A 23,894-nucleotide genomic window follows, 5' to 3' on the forward strand; every position below is an offset into this window, starting at 1 on the left:
CACTGCGGGGCAGATCGGCGAATGCTCCTGGAGAGCTCCGGATTCGGGTAAGTAGCAGATAATTAACTTTTATATTTTTGCTTTGCATAAAGAATGCCTTACCCGCCGCTATTTTCTTCATCGCCTCGATCTCCTGAAGGGCCTTCTGGGCTTCGGCCTTAGCGGTCTTGGCACTCTCAAGAGCCGAGGCAAGCTCGGACTCTCGAGTCTTCGAGTCACGCTCCAAACTCTCGTGCTTTTCCACGAGAGCCTGGAGCTCTTGCCGCACCTCCGCCACCCGCGCCTCCTGCTTCTCTCACTCGGTGCGCTCCAAGGCCGCATTCTCTTCGGCCTTGGAGACCGCCTCTTTCAGGGTCGCCACCTCGGTCATGGCTCCTGCAACATTAATGTTGGTCCTGTTATTATTTTGCAACCAAGTATTTCTATATACATTTACAGGAGGTGCTACGCACCCTCTTTATCCTCGAGCTGCTTCTTGGCACGGCCGAGCTCGCTCTCGGACCGCTCGAGGCTTTCCTTCAAGGCATTGACCTCCGCAGTCAGTGCGGCAGAGGTCAGCAACGCAGCCTGCATTCCCATATTGACATATTTTCTATTAAACTCTTGCGTATATCTTTTTAGATCCTCAGCTCGGTTTTTCTTTCCGAACACCGAACTGAGCATTAGGGGCTACTGTCTATGCGGTAATATTTTTTATATATGTTTTTTGAACACATACCTCAAAGCCCATTAACAAGCTTGTGCAGGCTTCCGTCAGCCCGCTCTTGGCGGACTGAACCTTCTGAATCACCGCACTCATAATAGTGTGGTGTTCCTCGTCGATGGAGGCGCCGTTAAGCGCCTCCAGCAAATTGTCCGGCGCCTCCGGATGGACGGAGGTCACCGGCGTCGTAGGCTTGCTCTTCTTAGGAAGGCGCCGCCTGTTGGACTCCGGAACCGTCGATGGTTCCGGAGCAGTGTTCGGCCTCGGGCCGGACTTGGATCCCTCCGGGGCTTTGTCCCCTTTGGCCCTGGAGTCCGGGAGGTCGCCTTGCGGCGCCTCTAGAACCACCTCCTCCTGGTTTAGTCCGCTTTGGGACTCCACCTCGGCGTCGTCTGTAGGAAGAGGGGAGGAGGCCGTCGGAAGTGAAGCACTATTCACATCCGACGAGCCCAAGGAGCCGCTCGTCAAATCATCAAGCTGAGCTCTGGGCGGGCTGCATCATTAAAATTCGACATGAGAAGCTATCAAATACCGGAGGAGCGCCATAAGTAGTTCGGGTAGCCGGACACTTACGATTTTGCCAGGGGCTTGACCCTGGATGGCCATTCCCCCTCACCGTCTTCGGCGTCGGGGGCGTAGTCCGGCAGAAGGGTTTTCCACTTCTTGGACCCTCCGGCTTCCCCAGTTGGGGCGGCCTTTCTTTTCGTGCCTCCCCCCGTTGGAGGGGGAGAGACTTCTCCTGCTTCTTCCTCCTCATCTTCGGAGGCGGAGGGAGCGTTGGGGTTGTCGGGCAAATCTGACGCCCCCGGACACCGGGAACTCTTTCGAGTTCCCGCGGCCTTCTTCTTGGCCTTCTTATCCGGCACCACGTGAGGTGCCGGAACCAGCAGCCCCGTTAAGCGGGCGTCCGCTGGGTCTTCTGGCAAAGGAGCCGGACAGTTAGTCTGCCCGGCCTTCTTCAGCCAGTCCTGTCAAAGGAGAGGGAGTTTAGATCCCACATAGAGTCAAACTATGAAAAGCAAGTGTCCCATAAAGGATAACATGGCTTACCTCGTCAGCTAGACGCTACGAGCTGAATCCGCGATCTTCAGTAGGGGATGCAGGGGCCTCGGCGCCCTTGAACAGCACCTTCCAGGCCTCTTCGTACGTAGTGTCGAAGAGCCTGTTCAAGGTCTGGTGCTGCGCCGGATCGAACTCCCACAAATTGAAAGCCCGTTGTTGGCACGGGAGAATCCGGCGGATGAGCATGACTTGGACTACGTTGACAAGCTTAAGCTTCTTGTTCACTAGCTTTTGGACGCAGGCTTGGAGTCCGGTAAGCTCTTCCGAATCGCCCCATGTCAGGCCCTTCTCTTTCCAGGAGGTGAGCCGTGTGGGGATGCCAGATCTGAATTCGGGGGCCGCTGCCCATTCAGGGTCACGCGGCTCGGTGATATAGAACCGCCCCGATTGCCACCCTTTGATGGTTTCCATGAAGGCGCCTTCGAACCATGTGACGTTGGGAATCTTGCCCGCCATGGCGCCTCCGCACTCCGCTTGACTGCCCTTCACAACCTTCGGCTTGACATTAAAGGTCTTGAGCCACAAGTCGAAGTGGGGCTGGAGGCAGAGGAAGGCCTCGCACACGACGATAAACGCCGAGATATTGAGGATGAAGTTCGGGGCCAGATCATGGAAGTCCAGGCCGTAGTAGAACAGGAGCCCCCGGACGAACGGGTGAAGAGGAAAACCCAGTCCGCGGAGGAAATGGGGAAGAAAAACAACCCTCTCATGGGGCCTGGGGGTGGGGATGAGTTGCCCCACATCTGGAAGCCGGTGCGCGATGTCGTTAGACAGGTATCCGGCCTCCCTCAGTTTTTTGATTTGCCCCTCCGTGATGGAGGAGGCCATCCACTTGCCTCCCGCTCCGGACATGGTTGGAGAAGGTTGATGTGAGATGTGCGGACTTGGGCGCTGGAGCTCGAGTGCGCGAAGATGGATAAGCAAAGGAGGAAGAAGGCGTAGGTAAAAAGGTGGATCCTTATCCCCTTATATATGGGTGGACAGAACCATACGTCCCCACCGGCCTGGTAAAACTCGCTTATCTCCCAAGCGTCGCAATCAATGGCGCGGTTGGGTTACCCACACCTGTATTGATGAGAATCCCGGAATAAGGGGACACGATCTCTGCTTGGACAAAGACGTGCCAAGGAAACCGCCTCGCTAAACGCGCTGAGGTGGAACAATAAAATGAATAAAAGCCTGGCTGTGGCACGATGCCATGCCGCGGTATACGTCAGCAGATCCGATCAACACAAATATCATTCTCTCTACGGTGGAATGTGGAACTTATTTTGCAGAGCCGGACACTACCCTGGTGTTCAACATCTTCTATGGAATATTCGGAGGAGGAACCCGCCTTGCAATGCTGAAGACAACTTGCACGCCGGACTAGTCGTCATTGAAGCCTGGTTCAGGGGCTACTGAGGGAGTCCTGGATTAGGGGGTGTCCGGCAGGCCGAACTAAGACCTTTGGCCGGACTCCCGAACTATGAAGATACAAGATTGAAGACTCCGTCCCGTGTCCGGATGTGACTTTCCTTGGCGTGGAAGCCAAGCTTGGCGATACGATATGAAGATCTCCTCCCATTGTAACCGACTCTATGTAACCCTAGCCCTCTCCGGTGTATATATAAACCGGAGAGTTTTAGTCCGTAGGACGAACAACGATCATACCATAGGATAGATTCTAGGGTTTAGCCACTCCGATCTCGTGGTAGATCTACTCTTGTACTACCCATATCATCAATATTAATCAAGCAGGATTAGGGTTTTACCTCCATCGAGAGGGCCCGAACCTGGGTAAAAACATCGTGTCCCTTGTCTCCTGTTACCATCCGCCTAGACGCACAGTTCGGGACCCCCTACCCGAGATCCGCCGGTTTTGACACTGACACTCCTCCTATTATTTCTTATGATGAATCAGGTAACGAGGAGGAGCTTTCTATTCAACCAATCTCATCAATAAGGAGATCAAAGAGGAAGGTTGAACCTACACATAATGTGAAGAAGAAAAAGAAAAGAAGGAGAAACAAAGGTAAAAAGGTATCCCTCCCAAAAGATGTTGCTCCTACTACTACTTGTGATGATGATAATTCCTATACTATTGGTGCTATCCATATTTTTAATGATGAGAGTGATTGTGCTTATGATATGAAAGGGCCCAAGCTTGGGGAAGCTATGTTTGATGAGGATGCAATATTTGAGAATATATTTGCTGTAATTAATGTTTGTCCCAAGCTTGGGGACGCTACGTTTAGTGAAGATGGTATTTTTAGCATCCCAAGTTTTGATATGCAAAGTTGTTGTGATGATAGCATGCCTCCTACGTATGATAATTATATTGATGAAAGTGGGTTCGGAAGAGTGTCAACTTTAGGAATTAGTGATCCCACTATTTTGGAGGATGTTGGATTTTATTGTGATGAATATGAAAGTGGATTTGGAAGAGTGTCAACTTTATTTAGTGATTCCACTATCTTGGGAGAGGTTTCAATCGATTATGATAAGAACAAAGTTGCTACTTATGATGATTATTGTAATGAAACTTATGCTATAAAAAGTAGTGATGATTATATTTACAAATCTTGTCATGATTATGATTACCCTTTTTCTGAACATTACTCTTTTAATGTGGAAACAATTTTTAGTGTTCAAGTCTCTAATGATACTCCTACTATTCCGAATGAGAAGAATTTTGCTTATGTGGAGAGTATTAAAAATTATATCCTTGTAGATCATGACAAGAATGCTTTAGGTGCTGGTTATATTGTTGAATTCAGTCATGATGCTACTGAAAATTATTATGAGGGAGGAACATATGCTTGTAGGAATTGCAATAATGTCAAGTTTCCTCCCTGTGTGCTTAAATTCTTGAAGCTATGCTTGTGTTACCTTCCTATGCTAGTTGATTATTGTTCCCATAAGTTGTTTGCTCACAAACTCCCTATGCATAGGAAGTGGGTTAGACTTAAATGTGCTAGTCATATTCTTCATGATGCTCCCGTTATGTTTCAATTCTTATCTTTTATGTGAGCATCATTGTCATCATCATGCCTAGCTAAAAAGGCATTAAAGAAAAGCTCTTGTTGGGAGACAACTCAATATTTATCCTTACTGTTTTTGTGTGTCCACATGATTTTTCTACTGTAGTAATCATGTTTTATAGCTTTTGTTTCAATAATGTTCCAAGTAGAACCTTTGGGAAGACTTGGGTGAAGTTTATGTGATCTTGCTGTGACAAACAGAAACTTTAGCGCTCACGAGATTAGCTGCCATTTTTTACTGGAGAGTGCTTTTAGGTTGATTCTTTTTGCAGATGATTAATAGACAAATTTGTAAGGTCCAGAAATTCATTTCACAATTTTTGGAGTTCCAGAAGTATACGTTTCATACAGATTACTACAGACAGTTCTGTTTTTGACAGATTCTGTTTTCTATGTGTTGTTTGCTTATTTTGATGCATCTATGGCTAGTATTAAGTGGTATGAACCATAGAGAAGTTAGAATACAGTAGATATTACACCAATATGAATTTAGAATGAGTTCATTACAGTACCTAAGTGGTGGTTTTATTTTCTTATACTAACAGAGATTACGAGTTTTTTTTTGAGTTTTGTGTGGTCGAAGTTTTCAAGTTTTGGGTAAAGATTCGATGGACTATGGAATAAGGAGTGGCAAGAGCCTAAGCTTGGGGATGCCCCGGAAGGCATCCCCTCTTTCGTCTTCGTTCATCGGTAACTTTACTTGGAGCTATATTTTTATTCACCACATGATATGTGTTTTGCTTGGAGCGTCATTTTCTTTTGTTAGTTTTTGCTTGCTGTTAGTTAGAATAATGTTTTGCTTCTTTAGGTTCAATAAAAAAGTCAAGGATAGCCTTTGCCATGCTTATTTTGCTAGTTTTCATGTTGCTGTTTGAAAACAGAAAGTTTGCCGCTGTTGCAAAAATTCCCTAGAAAAGTCAGAGCATGGTCTAACGTTGAATCTTTTTGAATATTGAGCTCTGATAAATTTAATACAGTGGGAATTTTAGTTCATAATTTTTGGAGTCAGGGAAGTATTGATACTCTTGCATTCTTTACAGACTGTACTTTTTTGACAGATTGCTGTTAAGGTTGCATTGTTTGCATATGTTTGCTTGTTTAATGATTCTATTTGAGGATAGGAGTATTAAATATACAGAGGCATTTAGTATTCAATGTGGAATAATAATTTTAGTGATTTTTTATAGTAGAAAATGATAAGGTTTTGCATTGGTTTATACTAACCTATCTCACGAGTTCTTGTTGAGTTTGTTGTGAATGCAGCTTTTGATAAAAAGAGAAACCATGATATGAGAGGAATTAAGGACACACAAAAGTTCAATATTGGGGATGCCCAAGGCACCCCAAGATAATATTTCAATAAGTCTCAAGCATCTAGGCTTGGGGATGCCCCGTTAGGCATCCCACCTTTCTTCTTCAACAACTATCGGTTAGTATCGGTTGAGCCTAAGTTTTTGCTTCTTCACATGAGTTGTGCTATCCTTGCATTGTAGTTTTATTTAGCTTTGCTTGCTTTTTGAATGAAGTATCAAGATCTGAATTCTTTAATGAGAGAGAGCCTTCATTTAGTTGCGTAATTATTTAGCTACTCATAGTGCTTCACTTATATCTTTTGAGCTTGATAGTTTTGCTCTAGTGCTTCACTTATATCTTTTAGAGCACATTGGTGGTTTTATTTTGAAGAAATAGGTGATCTCTCATGCTTCACTTAGATTATTTTGAGAGTCGTTAATAGCATGGTAATTTGCTTAATGGTAATATACTTGGTATTCAATATATGTGAAACTTTCTTTTGAGTGAATTGAATACTGAGATAAGTTTGATGCTTGATAATTGTTTTGAGATATGGAGGTGATAATATCAAAATCGTGCTAGTTGAGTAATTTTGAATTTGGGAAATGCTTGTGTTGAAGTTTGTAAGTCCCGTAGCATGCACATATGGTTAAAGTTGTGTAACAAATTTGAAACATGAAGTGTACCTGGCTTGTGCATCCTTATGAGTGGCGGTCGGGGATGAGCGATGGTCTTTTCCTACCAATCTATCCCCCTAGGAGCATGCGCGTAGTACTTGGTTTTTGATGACTTCTAAATTTTTGCAATAAGTATATGAGTTCTTTTGACTAATGTTGAGTCCATGGATTATACACACTCTCACCTTTCCGCCATTGCTAGCCTCTTCGGTACCGTGCATTGCCCTTTCTCACCTTGAGAGTCAGTGCAAACTTCGCCGGTGCATCCAAACCCCGTGATACGATACGCTCTATCACACATAAACCTCCTTATATCTTCCTCAAAACAGCCACCATACCTACCTATTATGGCATTTCCATAGTCACTCCGAGATATATTGCCATGCAACTTCCATCATCATCATCATGACATACATTACTTTTGTCATATTGCCATTGCATGATCATGTAGTTGACATCGTATTTGTGGCAAAGCCACCATGCATAATTTTTCATACATGTCACTCTTGATTCATTGCACCATCCCGGTACACCGCCGGAGGCATTCATATAGATTCATATCTTGTTCTAGTTTCGAGTTGTAATCCTTATGTTGTAATCAATAGAAGTGTGATGATCATCATTATTAGAGCATTCCCCAATCAAAAAGAAAAGAAAGAGAAAGGCCAAAAAAAGGCACAAAAAATAAAAATAAAATAAAAAGCGCAATGCTACTATCTCTTTTTCCACACTTGTGCTTCAAAGTAGCACCTTGTTCTTCATGTACTGAGTCTCATATATTGTGCTTCAAAGTAGCACCTTGTTCTTCATGTAGTGAGTCTCATAAGTTGTCTTTTTATACTAGTGGGAATTTTTCATTATAGAACTTGGCTTGTATATTCCTACGATGGGCTTCCTCAAATGCCCTAGGTCTTCATGAGCAAGCGAGTTGGATGCACACCCACTAGTTTTCTTTTGTTGAGCATTAATAGCTCTAGTGCATCCGTTGCATGGCAATCCCTACTCCTCATGTTGACATCAATTGATGGGCATCTCCATAGCCCATTGATTATCCTCATCAATGTGAGACTTTCTCCTTTTTTGTCTTCTCCACACAATCCCCATCATCATATTCTATTCCACCCATAGTGCTATATACATGGCTCACGCTCATGTATTGCGTGAAGGTTAAAAAAGTTTGAGATTATTTAAGTATGAAACAATTGCTTGGCTTGTCATCGGGGGTATAGAAGTTGGGAACATCTTTGTGTGACAAAAATGAAGCATAGCCTAACTATATGATTTTATAGGGATAACTTTCTTTTGGCCAAGTTATTTTGAGAAGACATGATTGCTTTGATTAGTATGCTTGAAGTATTATTATTTTTATGTCAATATGAACTTTTGTCTTGAATCTTTCGGATCTGAATATTCATATCACAAGTAAGAAGAATTACATTGAAATTATGCTGAGTAGCACTCCGCATCAAAAATTCTTTTTTATCATTTACCTACTCGAGGACGAGTAGGAATTAAGCTTGGGGATGCTTGATACATCTCCAACGTATCTATAATTTTTTATTGCTCCATGCTACTTTATCTACTGTTTTAGGCAATATTGGGCTTTATTATCCACTTTTATATTATTTTTGCGACTAACCTATTAACCGGAGGCCCAGCCCAGATTTGCTGTTTTATGCCTATTTCAGTGTTTCGAGGAAAAGGAATATCAGACGGAGTCAAAACGGAACGAAATCAACTGGAGAAGTTATTTTTGGAAGGAAAGCCACCCGATGGACTTGGAGCCCACGTCAAGAGCCAAGGGAGGTGCTCATGAGGGTTGGGGCATGCCCACCCCCCTGGGCGCGCCCCCCTGCCTCGTGGGGCCCCCGAAGCTCCACCGACGTACCCCTTTCACCCATATATACCTACGTACCCTAAAACTTCCAGAACATAAGATAGATCGGGAGTTCCGCCACCCAAGCCTCTGTAGTGTGACACTCCAAAAATTTTGTGATTTTTTTCAGAGAGAGCCTTGCTTGGTTTGAAAGAAGGTCATTTAAACCCTTCCTAAAAACCATCTTCTAAGTTTGCCCTCTCAAAAATCTTTTTGTCTTAGATTTAGTTTCTTTTAAAAAGAAAACCCTTTTGAGTTTTGGTCTTTCATTTGATTCTTATCCACTCTGGTTTACCATGCCTCCTATGGTAAACTCCCCCCAAAACCCCTCCTCCCACTTTGGTACAACCCAAACATTCTGTCCAAACTAATAAAATCCATTTTTGGATTTTATTCCAATTATTTCTCCTCCCAAAATAATTCTGTCTTTTCTTTTGAGCCTAGGTGATTTGCAAAGCAAGTACCATAATGCTTTTGATTTTTGACCTCAACTCAACACCCCTGGATAGTCCTTTGTACCCACAACCCAGAACCATCTTGATCCACTCTTCTTCTTTTCAAATATTTCAAATTTCACTCGCTGCAAGTTTGGACCAGATTTGCCAAATTTGGTGAAATTCATATCTACACTTCTCCAAAAATTCCACCAAAATTCAGGCAACCTCTAGTTGCAATGAGAGACCACTCCACCAAAAATCAGCTCAAGGAAAAATCCCTGGATACCAGAATCATTTTGTCGAACACCTGGCATGCACTGTTTTGTTCATATTCAGTAAATTCAGAAAGTTCAGTGTCGTTTCTCCGACAGAACTTCAGTCACATGCCCACTGTGCGTTTGGCTCAATGCTCACAGCCTGGCCTGCTTGTCCATAGCTCCACACGCGCGCTTGGCGCCTTCCTGGCGTCGGTGGCACCCTGGCCCGCCTGTGCCGGCGTGCTTTGCGGCGGCCGAAACACCGTAACGGCCGACAGGGAGCAAAACGGCGGCTCAATGCCGTTCGGCACCGCCCAAACCTCTTGGTGGCTCCGCGTGGCCATCTCCTTGCCAGCGCACGGATGCAGCACCATCGCCGTGGCTTGGCACGCGCAGAGCGCGTTCTCTGCCGTCGACATGCCGTGCGGCCGTTCTGTCGAGGGCAGGCCGTAAACGTCCCTCCCGTGCTGAGCTGGACCCTAAAATGGCACCACTACTCCACCTAGGAGATGCTCAAGCTCCTAAGCCGACCGTCTAGCCACAGCGCCGCCGTAATCAACTCGCCGGACTTATCCGTTCACGGCAACCGACTCGGGCCGGCTATATATAGCACCCCCGAGCCTGCTCTCGCCCCCGCACGACTCCACCACCTCACTAGACCCCGCCTAGCCACTGGGAGAGCCTCGAGGGGCCCTTCTTCCCCGACTCCGGCCGCCTCGTTCCGCCTCGGCCTCCACCTCGATTCACTCCGGTGAGGCCGTCTCCTACGCCCTAACTTCGTCAGCAACCCTCTCGAGCAACTAGGAGACTAACCCCCACTTCTATTTGATCCCCGCAGCTCCCTCCAGCGAGATCCACGACTGCCCGAACCGCCGTCCGCCAGAGCAAGGGCCGCGGTCGACACAGTGCTCGCCGGCGACCACCACCACCACCCACAGACGCGGAACGGTGCACTGATCTCGAAGGTAAACCCCGATCACCTTGCCTCGCCGTGGATCGCCGCCGGCGACCACCGCACCTCTCGGGCGCCGTCGCGCGTTGTTTCTCCGTTTGAAATTTCAAACCCGACAGGTGGAGCCCGCCTATCAGCCTCACAGCCGTTTCTTTTAAACGAAACGTTATCCTGGACTTTTCCACAGAGCCCCCTGGAAACTTTCTGTTTCATTATAGATGGGTCCTTGGACCAAAACTCTTATAACTTTTAAGATTTTTGATTGATTCCTTTTCTGTCATCTTTATTTTTCTGTCTAGTTTTTTGTCATCTTTATTTGAAAAATATTTGGAACAATTTTCTGCACACTCACGGTATTTACGTTGCATACGTATTTTTCTTATACCTTAGATACCGGAGGAGGTGACGGAGCTGCAAACTTCACACAGTTAAACTCCGACTACTCCGAACAGCAAGCTTGTTTGAACTCTTGATATGATGAGTGTTGTTGCATGTTTGCATTTTAGTATAGTCATGGCATGTTTATGAACATCACTTTGAATGTTATATTTCATGCACATAAGCGGAAAGTAAGTTTCGGAAAGCATTATGTTGTTGGATACATATTTGCATAGCCATGTGTTGGCATGAGGATGGGTAAGATGGCAGTGTTGTGACATGCCAGTCTTATGCCAGATTATTTGATTTCCGTGTCATCGTGAAACGAATCACATTTCCATTCATTCCTTCCTATACTGTCACATGTTTTCCGAAAGGAATATGGCATAGTAAGTTGCAAATCGTTTTCCTGGTACACACCAAATAGAGAGGCCGGGATGAGGGTTCCATGGCCCTGGATTAAAGCCCGTCATCCGGTCAGGGGGCATGGGTGTTTCCGGTTGGGACCGAGAGGGGGGCACCCCTTAGAGCACGCGTATAGAAATTTGATCCCATGCTATTCGAGGTTGTGGCCTCCCCGTCTCAAAGTTTTTCTTGGATGTTGTCCAGGGTGATTCCTGGCATCGTGAGGTGAAATGGGTGTGTACTAGTTAAATGTGTTTCTACTGAAATACCGTAAACGGAACTAGTCCTTCATGACTACGGAAATCCGTTGGCTGTGGTCAGTTCATCCAAACTCTGCAGAGTCTCAAATCTTTCAATTACCTTGTACTTTGTTCAAGTACTATATTCATCTTATCTTGTCAGGTATCAGCCTCAGTGACAAAACTCCGGTGGGATTTATGTGTGATAAACCCGGTTAAAAGATTATTCTTGTGGATGGACTAATCTTGTTATTTACATTTATTACAAGCCCTGTCTGCGATGTCGCTCAGACGTCCGACGGTGGCATACCTGTTATTTACTTTTGATATAGGCCCTGTCTGTGATGTCGCTCAGACGTCCGACGGTGGCATATCTGTTATTTACATTTGTTGCAAGCCCTGTCTGCGATGTCGCTCAGACGTCCGACTGTGGCATTTCTTTTACAGCCCTTTATGTGATGTCGCTCAAACGTCCGACTGTGGCATTCCTTTTAAAGCCCTTTATGTGATATCGCTCAGACGTCCGACTGTGGCATTTCTTTTAAAGCCCTTTAAGTGATGTCGCTCAGACATCCGACTGCGGCATTTCTTTTAAGCCCTTTATGTGGTGTCGCTAAGACGCCCGACTGCGACATTTCTTTTAAGCCCTTTATGTGGTGTCGCTTAGACGCCCGACTGCGGCATGCATTTTATTTATTTACCTTTCGAGGCGTCGCTCCAGACACCCGATCGGTTTTCAGTTATTTATTTTATTTATCAAGTCCTGCAATATTATCGTTGTTATGTGAGCATCATCCTTACTCATGACGCATTCATGCATTCATTGATTATATCTTTTGTCTGAACTGTCTTGCGAGTACTTTCAAAGTAGTCACCTGGCTTGTTGATTTGGCCAGATGTTGATGAAGGCGATCTCATGGATGAAGAGTTTGATAGCGAGTCCGACGCCTAGAGGAGTCCCAGTCAGTCCCGTGCGATCCTGTTTTGATCATTGTATTATCCGCTTCCGCAAACCCCGAATAAATTCATTGAGCCTCCCCCGACGCTCGATGAGCTGCCAGTTAGGAGTCAAGTTATCCACCACTTTTTCCTCGAGCTAGTAGCATGCCACCACACCCCTGTGTCATAACCGCCCATATGTAAGATATTGGCGAGTTTGTAATAAATTGTTGAGCAGCCACAGCTCAACCCTGTAATATATTTGATGCTACTGGTTCTCTGTTTATCAAGCATTTGTCTACCAGAAAGGATGACTTTTTCCTATACTGGGATTTAAAGATCGATTTTCTCAATATTTATTTATTGAAAAGGTCGGTCGTGACATGTAGCCACCAAAAACCAATCGGGACCCTATTCCAGCACCCTGCCGGAGGGGGATCCCATCACCGGTGGCCATCTTCATCATCCCGGTGCTATCCATGACGAGGAGGGAGTAGTTCACCCTCAGGGCTGAGGGTATGTACCAGTAGCTATGTGTTTGATCTCTCGTGTTCCCTCTATGGCACGATCTTGATGTATCCTGATCTTTGCTATTGTGGTTGGATCTTATGATGTTTCTCCCCCTCTACTCTCTTGTGATGAATTGAGTTTCCCCTTTGAAGTTATCTTATCGGATTGAGTCTTTATGAGAACACTTGATGTATGTCTTGCCGTGATTATCTGTGGTGACAATGGGATATCATGCGCCACTTGATGTATATTTTAATGACCAACTTGCGGGTTCCACCCATGAACCTATGCATAGTGGTTGGCACACGTTCTTGACTCTCCGGTACTAGCTTTGGGGCACTCTTTGAAGTACTTTTATGTTGGTTGGATGAATCTGAGATTGTGTGACGCATATCGTATAATCATGCCCATGGATACTTGAGGTGACAATGGAGTATCTAGGTGACATTAGGGTTTTGGTCGATTTGTGTCTTAAGGTGTTATTCTAGTATGAACTCTATGATGGATTGAGCGCAAAGAATAGCTTTATGTTATTTTACTACGAACTCCTGAATAGATAGAACAGAAAGGATAACTTTGAGGTGGTTTCGTACCCTACCATAATCTCTACGTTTGTTCTCCGCTATTAGTGGCTTTGGAGTGACTCTTTGTTGCATGTCGAGGGCTTGTCATATTATCTATCTATGTTATTATTGTTGAGAGAACTTGCACTAGTGAAAGTATGAACCCTAGGCCTTGTTTCCTACCATTGCAATACCGTTTACGCTCACTTTTATCGCTTGTTACCTTGTTGTTTTTATAATTTCAGATTACAAAAACCTGTATCTACTATCTATTTTGCACTTGTATCACCATCTCTTTGCCAAACTAGTGCACCTATACAATTTACCATTGTATTGGGTGTGTTGGGGACACAAGAGACTCTTTGTTATTTGGTTACAGGGTTGTTTGAGAGAGACCATCTTCATCCTACGCCTCCTACGGATTGATAAACCTTTGGTCATCCACTTGAGGGAAATTTGCTACTGTCCCACAAACCTGTGCACTTGTAGGCCCAACAGAAGCCGAAGATAGTGGTCGGCCAGCAAGCGGAGTGCGGAGGCGCCATGGTGGGCAAGATGCCCAACGTCACCTGGCTTGAAGGCTCCTACGTGGAGACCATAAAGGGGTGGCAGTCGGGGTGGTTCTACATCACCGAACCGCGCGACTCCAACTGGGCGGTGGCCCCCGAGTTTAGATCTGGCATCCCCATGCGGCTTACCTCTTATAAAAGGAAGGGCTTAGCCTGGGGTGCACCAGCGGAGCTGATCGGACTCCAGAACTACATCAAAAATATGATAGGCAAGAAGATCAAACTTGTCAACGTGGTCCAGGTCATGCTCTTCCGCCAGATCCTCCCGTGTCGAAGACGGGTATTCAACCTGTGGAAGTATGATTCGGCCAAACACCAGATGCTGTGAGAGCTCTTCGACACGACGCATAAAGACGTCTGGAAGGTGTTGTTCAAGGCCGCCAAAGTACCTCCTCCCACCACCAAGGACCGTGGGCTCAGCGCAAGGTGCCCCGCCAATCCGATGAGCTCTCTATATTTCAGGAGGTGTGCCCTTCCTTAATATGTTTGTGGGAGGAATCTAAGACATCAAATTGGTTTAACAGTAATATGTGGTGACAGCGGAGCGGATGGACTGTCCGGCTCCATTGCCTGAAGATCCAGCAACCGCTCTCCTGACGGAGATGCTGGCTCCGGCGCCCTATAAGGCGCCGGGTAAGAAGGCCAAGAAGAAGGACACGGGGACCAGAAAAAGTCTTCGACGCAAGGTGGTCTTGGACTCATCGTCCGAAGACACAGAGGCGCACTCCTCCAACGACAACGAGGAGGATAAAGAGGAAAACCCTCTCCCCCAAACCGAGGGGCAGAAGAAAAGGAAGACCGTCCCTTCTGGGGAGGCTGAAGGGTCCAAGAAGGGAAGGACCCTCCCTCCGCACCACTCCACAACAGCCGCCTACAGCGACAAGGAGTGGCTACCCAGGGCCAAGCCCCTGTCGAACTCGTGAGTGTCCGGATACCGAGATATTTCTGGCATGTTTTAGCTTTACGGCTTCTTATTATATCAAAATATGTTTGTGCAGTCCGTCCAAAGCCCACATCGACTTATCCTCCTCGGATGGGTCCTTGAGCTTGTCGGAGATGAACAACTATTCGCTCCCGACGGCCTCCACTCCCCGGCCCGCGGATGACACAAAGTTGTTATCCCAGAGGATACCGGGCCAGGGAGAGATAGTTCTGGAGATGCCTCAAGGCGAAACCCCCGATGCCGGGCTCATGGGGGGAAGATCCCCATGGATTTTGATGAGGGGGTCCATAGCAGGCTTGGCCCCCAGCCGGATACTGTGCCGGAACCTCCAGTGGTTCCGGATTCAGGCAGGCAGCCCCTCGCCAAGGGGGGGGGGAGACGCCTGTGCTGATCACCTCTGTCCATCCAGAGGCATTGGACAACTTGGTGGAAGCGCTTCAGAGCGCTTCCCTTGATGAAGAACACTGTACTCTTATGAGTACGGTGATTGTGAAGGTTCAGTGCACCAAAAGCGGACTGACCGAAGTCTACGCCAGCCTCCTGACAGGCTTTGAGGTAAGTGATTTGAATTATGAGAAAGTATCACAGTATAGACAGTAGCCCCTGATGCTTTGTTTGGTGTTCGAAAAGAAAGGCCGAACAGAGGATCAAATATTATTCCCAGGAGTCTAATCATATTATGTCTATGTGAATGAGCAGGCGTCGCTGCTGGCCACCGCCGCCGCCACTGCGGAGGTCTCCGGACTAAGGCAGAACCTGGGGCGTGCCGAAGAAGAGCTCGGCCTCGTGAAGAGGCAGCTTGAGGAGAACAAAGGTGAGTAATACCCCGTCTGGATGTTATATAAAGGAAAAAATCATTGATGCTAATAGAATCACGATGAATTTTAATAGGGGCCACGACCGAAGTGGCAGCCCTTAAGAAGGCGTTGTCCGATGCCAAAGGCAATGCGGCTAGGGAGCGCACTGAGCGCAAAAAATAGGAGGCTCGGGTTGATGAGGTCCAACAAGAGCTCCGGGATTTCGTCAAAAAATTCGAGTTCTTGGAGCATGACTCCAAGACGCAAGAGTTGGAGCTTGCGAAGGCTCGTCAAAGCACGCAAGACGCCAGGGTCGAAGCCCAGAAGGCCCTCCAGGAAATTGAGGCGGCCAAGAAGATAGCTGTGGGTAAGGCTTTCATTATGCAAAGCAGGCATGTGAAGGATAATTTCCTTTTACTTACCCGAATTCGGAGCTCTCCAGGAGCATTCGCAGATCTGCCGCGCAGCATCTCTGATGCCGCAGAGTTCTACCGGGCCGAGGAAGGGAGCTCGACGGGTAAGCTGTTTTGGTCCCAGTATATTGGGGCCGAACATCCGATGCCCTTGAGCGACCAGCTGAAGCAACTCGTCGAACTTCACAAGGCCTCCGAACTGGCCATGAAGGACTTCATAATCCGGCTGTGGCCTGGCGAGCCCCTGCCCAGCAGCTACTTCGGCCTTGTCAAGCGGATGGTGAATGCCTGTCTGCGGCTTGAAGTCCTTAATTGGTTCGTCTGCATTGAGGGTACACGCGGGGCATTGGCCCGTGCGAAAGTGCACTGGGGGAAGATGGACGCCGAGAAGCTGGTGACAGAGGGGCCACCGAAGGGCAAGGAGCATTGCCACTCCGAGCAATATTATGACAATGTCATTAAGGGTGCCTGCCTTGTGGCGGATGAATGTACCAAGGATGTAATATTTGAGTGAATGTACTCATGTCATCATGTACTATGAAAACGAGTTCACGTGCGTTATATGGCGCTTGTTAACTTAAAATATTACCTTATGTGCGGTCGTTTATAAATTCTTGAGAGTTGCCAGTCATCGGCTTCTGCCCCCATGTAACTAGTACTGGGGTGTTCGGGATAAGTATAAACACTCTTTATCCAAATTTTTGGTCCTTTTAAGGAGGTGTTTAGCACGGCGAACAAGGCAATCGGACTATACGGCTTTATCGCTCTCACTTAGACATAGAAGTCTACAATTTCAAATTTTGGCGAAGCCCCTAGTACCCGGAAGGCCGGACTCGGGGCGCTATACACGCCTAAATTGGATGAGGTCGGTTCCTCGCCTGAAGCGGAAAAAATCTTTAAGGATTTTAGACCTCTCGAACAGCGACCAGCTCTCGCCTTATCATGACAGTCAGTTTTCAGCTTTCTCTACTGAGGTGCTCGTCCGGAAGAACCAGGACACAATCGCAGTAGTTCTCCCTGTGCTACCTTAGCCGATATAGCGGAACATAAGGTACCAAAACATAGGAGCCGGGCAAACCCAACTATTGACCCAAGACATGATTTGGAGCTGATGCATATAGTGCTATAAGCTTGGGGTGCCGCACAGTCGAAAGTGTTCGGACTTTTCTTGCCAGGTTATCGGGTACTGAAGCCCCTGGCAAACTGGTCGTGCCAAAATGCGCGGGTATAATAAATAAGCACTAAAGGAAAGGGGTAAATAAATGTAATAGTAAGCTGACGTTGTATACTATTTTCCCTTGTTATTCAAATGATACGTCGAAGCGTACATATACAAGTAGTGCGATAAGCAAAATAGGACTGATTGACACATCCTGATCAGGAGCTGGCTGTATGTGGGTATGTAAAACAGGTATAACGATCGTTATCAGAGACCACCTGAGGATTCCATTGTACTCCAAAGCTTCTTGTCCTCCTGGTGTGTCTGTCCCGCTATGTGTCCGATAGTCTATCTATCGGAGGAGCCTCCCGAAGATGAGGACCTGAAAGAGAAAAGGTGCAAAGATGTGCGGGTCCTAGGGCGGTCGAACCGCATTGTGGACCGCGTCGTAGTCGTGCCTCCGCCTATGCCCATGGTATTTTAAGTGCGTAATTATGTACGCGCGGCACAAATTTCATCGCTTGTCTGGGACTAGTACGGAGGCTGGATTGGTAGTAGAGCTCTGGACGTGTTGGATGATCCTGTTGTGGAGTACTCTGGACTCGCTTGACGGTATCCGGGTTCTTTATCGCCGAATTGGCTGTTTGCCTAACAAGGCTGTTTCGTACTTCCGCCGCGAGGGCCGCGGTGTGCTGCTCCGTGCGGAGCGAGCACTCCGTGTTTCCATTAACTGTGATAACCCCGTGAGGTCCTGGCATTTTGAGCTTGAGGTATGCATAATGCGGTACCGCATTGATTTGGCGAATGCGGTTCGGCCGAGCAGTGCATGATAGTCACTGCGGAAGGGGACGATGTCGAAGATTAACTCCTTGCTTCGGAAATTATTCGGAGATCCGAAGACCACTTCCAGTGTGATTGAGCCCGTACAACAGGCCTCCACACTGGGTATGACACCCTTGAATGTGGTTTTCGTGGGCTTGATCCTTATGGGGTCGATGCCCATTTTGCGCACTGTATCCTGATAGAGCAGGTTTAGGCTGCTGCCACCGTCCATGAGGACTCGTGTGAGATGGAATCTGTAGATGATGGGCTCAAGGACCAATGCGGTCGAACCGCCATGACGGATATTGGTAGGATGGTCCCTGCGATTGAAGGTGATCGGACAAGAGGACCATGGGTTGAACTTTGGGGCGACTGGCTCCATCGCATAGATGTCCCTTAGTGCACGCTTCCATTCCCGCTTGGGAATATGGGTTGCGTATATCATATTTATTGTTTTCACCTAGGGAGGGAATTTCTTCTGTCCTCCTATGCTCGGCGGCCAGGGCTCCTCGTCGTCATCGCTATGTAGCCCCTTTTCCTTGTTCTCGGCATTCAACTTGTCGGTCTGTTTAAACACCCAGCATTCCCTGTTGGTGTGGTTGGCTGGTTTATCGGGGGTGCCGTGAATTTGACATGAGCGATCGAGTATGCGATCCAAACTGGACAGGCCCGGACTGTTTCTTTTGAATGGCTTTTTCCGCTGTCCAGATTTAAAGCCTCTGAATCCGGCATTGACAGTCATGTCTTCGGCGTTGTCGCCATTGTTGCGACGCTTGTGTCTACTTCGTTGTGGCTTGCCGTTGCTATCCCTGGCGTCTGAATCGCCTGAGTTTTTGGGTGTGATGTTGCTACGAGCCAGCCAGCTGTCCTCGCCCGCGCAAAAGCCGGTCATCAGTGTCGTGAGGGCTACCATGGACTTTGGCTTCTCTTGGCCGAGGTGTCGGATGAGCCATTCGTCACGGATGTTATGCTTGAAGGATGCTAAGGCTTCGACATCCGGACAGTCGACAATTTGGTTCTTTTTAGTAAGGAACCGAGTCCATAATTTCTTGGCTGACTCTCCGGGCTATTGGGTTATGTGGCTTAAGTCATCTGCATCCGGTGGTCGCACATAAGTGCCCTGGAAGTTGTCGAGGAATGCATCTTCCAAGTCCTCCCAACACCCAATGGAGCTTGCTGGTAGGCTATTCAGCCAATGCCGAGCCGGTCCTTCGAGCTTAAGTGGTAGGTACTTTATGGCATGTAAGTCATCGCCGCGGGCCATGTGAATGTGGAGGAGAAAATCTTTGATCCATACCGCGGGGTCTGTTGTGCCATCATATGATTCAATGTTTACAGGTTTAAACCCTTCTAGGAATTCATGATCCACTACTTCATCAGTGAAGCATTGGGTGTGTGCGGCGCCTCTATGCCGGGTTAGATCTCGACGTAGTTCGAATAAGTCTGGTCTGTTGTATTCGGCCCAGCCGGACTTTGGTTTATTGTATCCGGCGTGACGGTCATAGCCATGTCTTGTGGCGCGCCCCCGTGATCCGTAGATCGATCTTGACTGTCCTGCTTTGTTTTCCAATACATCTTGCAGGTCCTTCGTGTAGCCCCGGGCCTTAGTATTATCATTTGATTGGTGACAGGGTGCGGTCTAGACTTCGGGCTGGTAAGCCGCTTTGTCGCGGCCACGGGGTGGCTGGTCAGCCGCATCATGCGCTGGTAGCATGGGTGTTAAAGCCTCCTCCTTGAGCTGGGGTAGCAACCTGCGCTTTGGGTAGCTTTTGCTAGGGCGCTCGAGTCTGTATTCCTCAGCAGCCAGGACTTCGGTCCATCTGTTAGTTAGTAGATCTTGATCAGCTTGAAGCTGTTGTTGCTTTTTCTTCAGGCTTTTTGTAGTGGCTATAAGCCGGCACTTGAAGCGCTCCTGCTCGACGGGGTCCTCAGACATGGTGAATTCTTCGTCCCCAAGGCTCACTTCGTCTTTGGAGAGAGGCATGTACTTATCATCCTCTGATTCTCCGTCTGTTGCCTGTTCTTTAGGGCTAGCTTGCCCATCCCCTTGCTCGGCCTGCTCGAAGTCTGGCTGGGCGGGATTGTTTTCATCTTCGGCACCATCCGGATTGTTGCCGGTATCACTATTTTTGCTATGGTGGGGCTTGGAGCGGTGCCTATGATGCCGGTGCCTAGATTGCTTCTCCACAGGGTTATCCTCCTTTGCGTTATCGCCATTGCTTTCTTTGGGGGTGTCCACCATATATATATCGTATGATGAGGTGGCTGTCTAGCGCCCTATAGGCGGTGGTTCCTGTTCTTCTCCTGTATCATTGTCCATACCGTCGATGTCCTCGGAGTTGAAGTCAAGCACATCGGTCAAGTCATCGAAAGTGGCTATTAAGTGGGTGGTGGGTGGGGGACGAATTTCTTCGATTTCGTCTTCCCACTCGAGCCGGACATAGTTCGGCCAAGAATCTCTCGACAAGGAAAGAGACCTTAATGAATTCAGTACGTCACCCAAGGGCGAGTGTTGGAAAATATCCGCGGCGGTGAACTCCATGACTGGTGCCCAATCAGATTTGATACGCACGGACGCACGCGGTTCGGATCCTGTAGCCGGGGACGAGTCCGAGGGTCCGATGACACCAACCTCATAGGAGGTGGCTTCAGTGTTCAGCTCCAGCGCCGATGAGTGCGTGACCTCCGTGGCGGGGTCTATCCACCCGTCCTCGGAGGGTACGATCTGCTCTAGATTGATTCCCGGCACCGCCGCAGGCGCGATCTCCCGAATAGTGTCTGATGGCAGATCAAAGTCATGCCCGTCGTGACCATCTGGCGCGCCTATCATGGGCTCGAATTCGTCGAAGATCAAGTCTCCGCGGATGTCGGCAGTGTAGTTCAAGCTTCCAAACCTGACCTGATGGCCAGGGGCGTAGCTATCGATCTGCTCCAGGTGGCCAAGCGAGTTAGCCTGCAGTACGAAGCCGCTGAATACGAAGATCTGTCCGGGGAGGAAAACCTCCCCATGTACCGCATCGTTGAAGACGATTGAAGGAGCCATCAAGCCTTACCACGACGACACAGTGGAACTCTCAATGAAAGCACCAATGTCAGTGTCAAACCCGGCGGATCTCGGGTAGGGGGTCCCGAACTGTGCGTCTAAGGCTAATGGTAACAGGAGGCAGGGGACACGATGTTTTACCCGGGTTCAGGCCCTCCCGATGGAGGTAATACCCTACTTCCTGCTTGATTGATCTTGATGATATGAGTATTACAAGAGTCGATCTACCACGAGATCGTAGAGGCTAAACTCTAGAAGCTAGCCTATGATTATGATTGTTGTTGTCCAACGTACTAAACCTTCCGATTTATATAGACACCAGAGGGGGCTAGGGTTACACAGAGTCGGCTACAAAGAAGGAGATCTACATATCCGAATTTCCAAGCTTTCCTTCCACGCAAAGTAGAGTCCCATCTGGACACGGGACGAAGTCTTCAATCTTGTATCTTCATAGTCCAACAGTCTGGCGAAAGTATATAGTCCTGCTGTCCAAGGACCCCTTAATCCATGACTCCCTCACCCCCCAAAAACGCTCATTGTTCATCAAGGGAAGGAGGCAGTAGGTTCGATTGGCTTCAGTTAGCAGTAGTAGCGAACAAAGGAATCGCTCGATCGGGTTCACTTAATAGCCATCGATCGATCGCTCGGGTTCAGTAACGCGTAGCGTACAGTGCAATCGTTCGAGTTCAGTAGGCGAACGGCTCGCTCGGGTTCAGTTAGAGCCCAATGCCTCGCACCCACACGCGTACGCGTACGAGATAAACGCGCATCGTTCGGCCCCCGACCACCCACCATACCGGGAACTCCTCGATATTTTCCGTGCCCTCGCTTCTACCACAGTTTTTTCCTTCATGGACGGCCCAAAGAATGTCATGCAGTTGCGTCTCCAGCCCGCCAAGGACAAAAATTCCATTTTCTATCATGATTTCTTGTCATAGAAGTAGGATCCCTCCACATCTATGATGATACCGGGTTTTGTCACAATTATTGTCATAGAAGTGTCATAAGTATGACAGAAAAAATTTCGTTTGGCCCAAAATGTCATGGATGAGTCTTTTTTTGTAGTGATGTTGGGAGGCAAAACTATAAGCCCCTATCTTTCTACGTGTCCGGTTGAAACATTTTGCTCATGTGTACTCGGTGAGTGTTGATACGTCCATTTTGCATCATGCTTTTATGATAATATTTATTGCATTATGGGCTGTTATTTCACATTATGTCATGATACTTATGGCTATTCTCTCTTATTTTACAAGGTTTACATGAAGAGGGAGAATGCCGGCAGCTGGAATTCTAGGCTGGAAAAGGAGCAAATATTGAAGGACTATTTTGCGCAACTCAAAAAGTCCTGGAACTCCACGGAATATCTTGAAATAAATAAAGAAAAATTGTTGCCAAAGATGAAGGCCAGGGGCCCCACACCCTGCTCACGAGGGTGGGCGCACCCCCCCTTGGGCGCCCCCCCCCTACCTCGTGGGCCCCCTGGTGGCTCTCCGACGCCCATCTTCTCCTATATGAAGTCTTTCGATGAGAAAAAAATTAGAGAGAACCTTTCGGGATGAGACTCCGCCGCCACGAGGCGGAACCAATCTAGGGCTCTGGCAGAGCTTTTCTGCCGGGGACACTTCCCTCTGGGAGGGGGAAATCATCACCATCGTCATCACCAACGCTCCTCTCATCGGGAGAGGGCAATCTCCATCAACATTTTCACCAGCAGCATCTCATCTCCAAACCCTAGTTCATCTCTTGTATCCAATCCTTGTCTCCAAGTCCGGGATTGGTGCTAGTAGTTTGCTAGTAGTGTTGATTACTCTTTGTAGTTGATGCTAGTTGGTTTATTTGGTGGAAGATCATATGTTCAGATCCTATATGCACATTATTACCCCTCTAATTATGAACACGAATATTCTTTGTGAGTAGTTACGTTTGTTCCTGAGGACAAGGGAGAAGTCTTGCTATTAGTAGTCATGTGAATTTGGTATTCGTTCGATATTTTGATAAGATGTATGTTGTCTAACCTCTAGTGGAGTTATGTGAACGTCGACTACATAACACTTCACCATTATTTGGGCCTAGAGGAAGGCATTGGGAAGTAATAAGTAGATGATGGGTTGCTAGAATGACAGAAGCTTAAACCCTAGTTTATGCGTTGCTTCGTAAGGGGCTGATTTGGATCCACATGTTTCATGCTATGGTTAGGTTTACCTTAATACATTTGTTGTAGTTGCGGATGCTTGCAATAGAGGTTAATCATAAGTGGGATGCTTGTCGAAGTAAGGGCAGTACCCAAGCACCGGTCCACCCAGATATCAAATTGTCAAAGTACCAAACACGAATCATATGAGCGTGATGAAAATAAGCTTGACGATATTCCCATGTGTCCTCGGGAGCTCTTTTCTTATTATAAGAGTTTGTACAGGATTGTCCTTTGCTACAAAAAGCATTGGGCCACCTTTATGCACTTTATTTACTTTTGTTACTTGTTGCTCGTTACAATTTATCTTATCACAAAACTATGTGTTACCATTTATTTCAGTACTTGCAGAGAATACCTTGCTGAAAACCGCTTATCATTTCCTTCTGCTCCTCATTGGGTTTGACACTCTTACTTATCGAAAGGACTACGATAGATCCCCTATACTTGTGGGTCATCAAGACTCTTTTCTGGCGCTGTTGCTGGGTAGTGAAGCGCCTTTGGTAGGTGGAATTTGGTAAGGAAAAATTTATTTAGTGTGCTGAAATTTTCTGTCACTTGTTACTATGGAAAGTAATTGTTTGAGGGGCTTGTTCGGGGTATCTTCACCCCGTCTAGTTGAGCCAAGAGTTGCTCCTAG

Source organism: Triticum aestivum, chromosome 3B, assembly GCF_018294505.1.
Source record: "Triticum aestivum cultivar Chinese Spring chromosome 3B, IWGSC CS RefSeq v2.1, whole genome shotgun sequence".
NCBI classification, from domain to species: Eukaryota; Viridiplantae; Streptophyta; class Magnoliopsida; order Poales; family Poaceae; genus Triticum; species Triticum aestivum.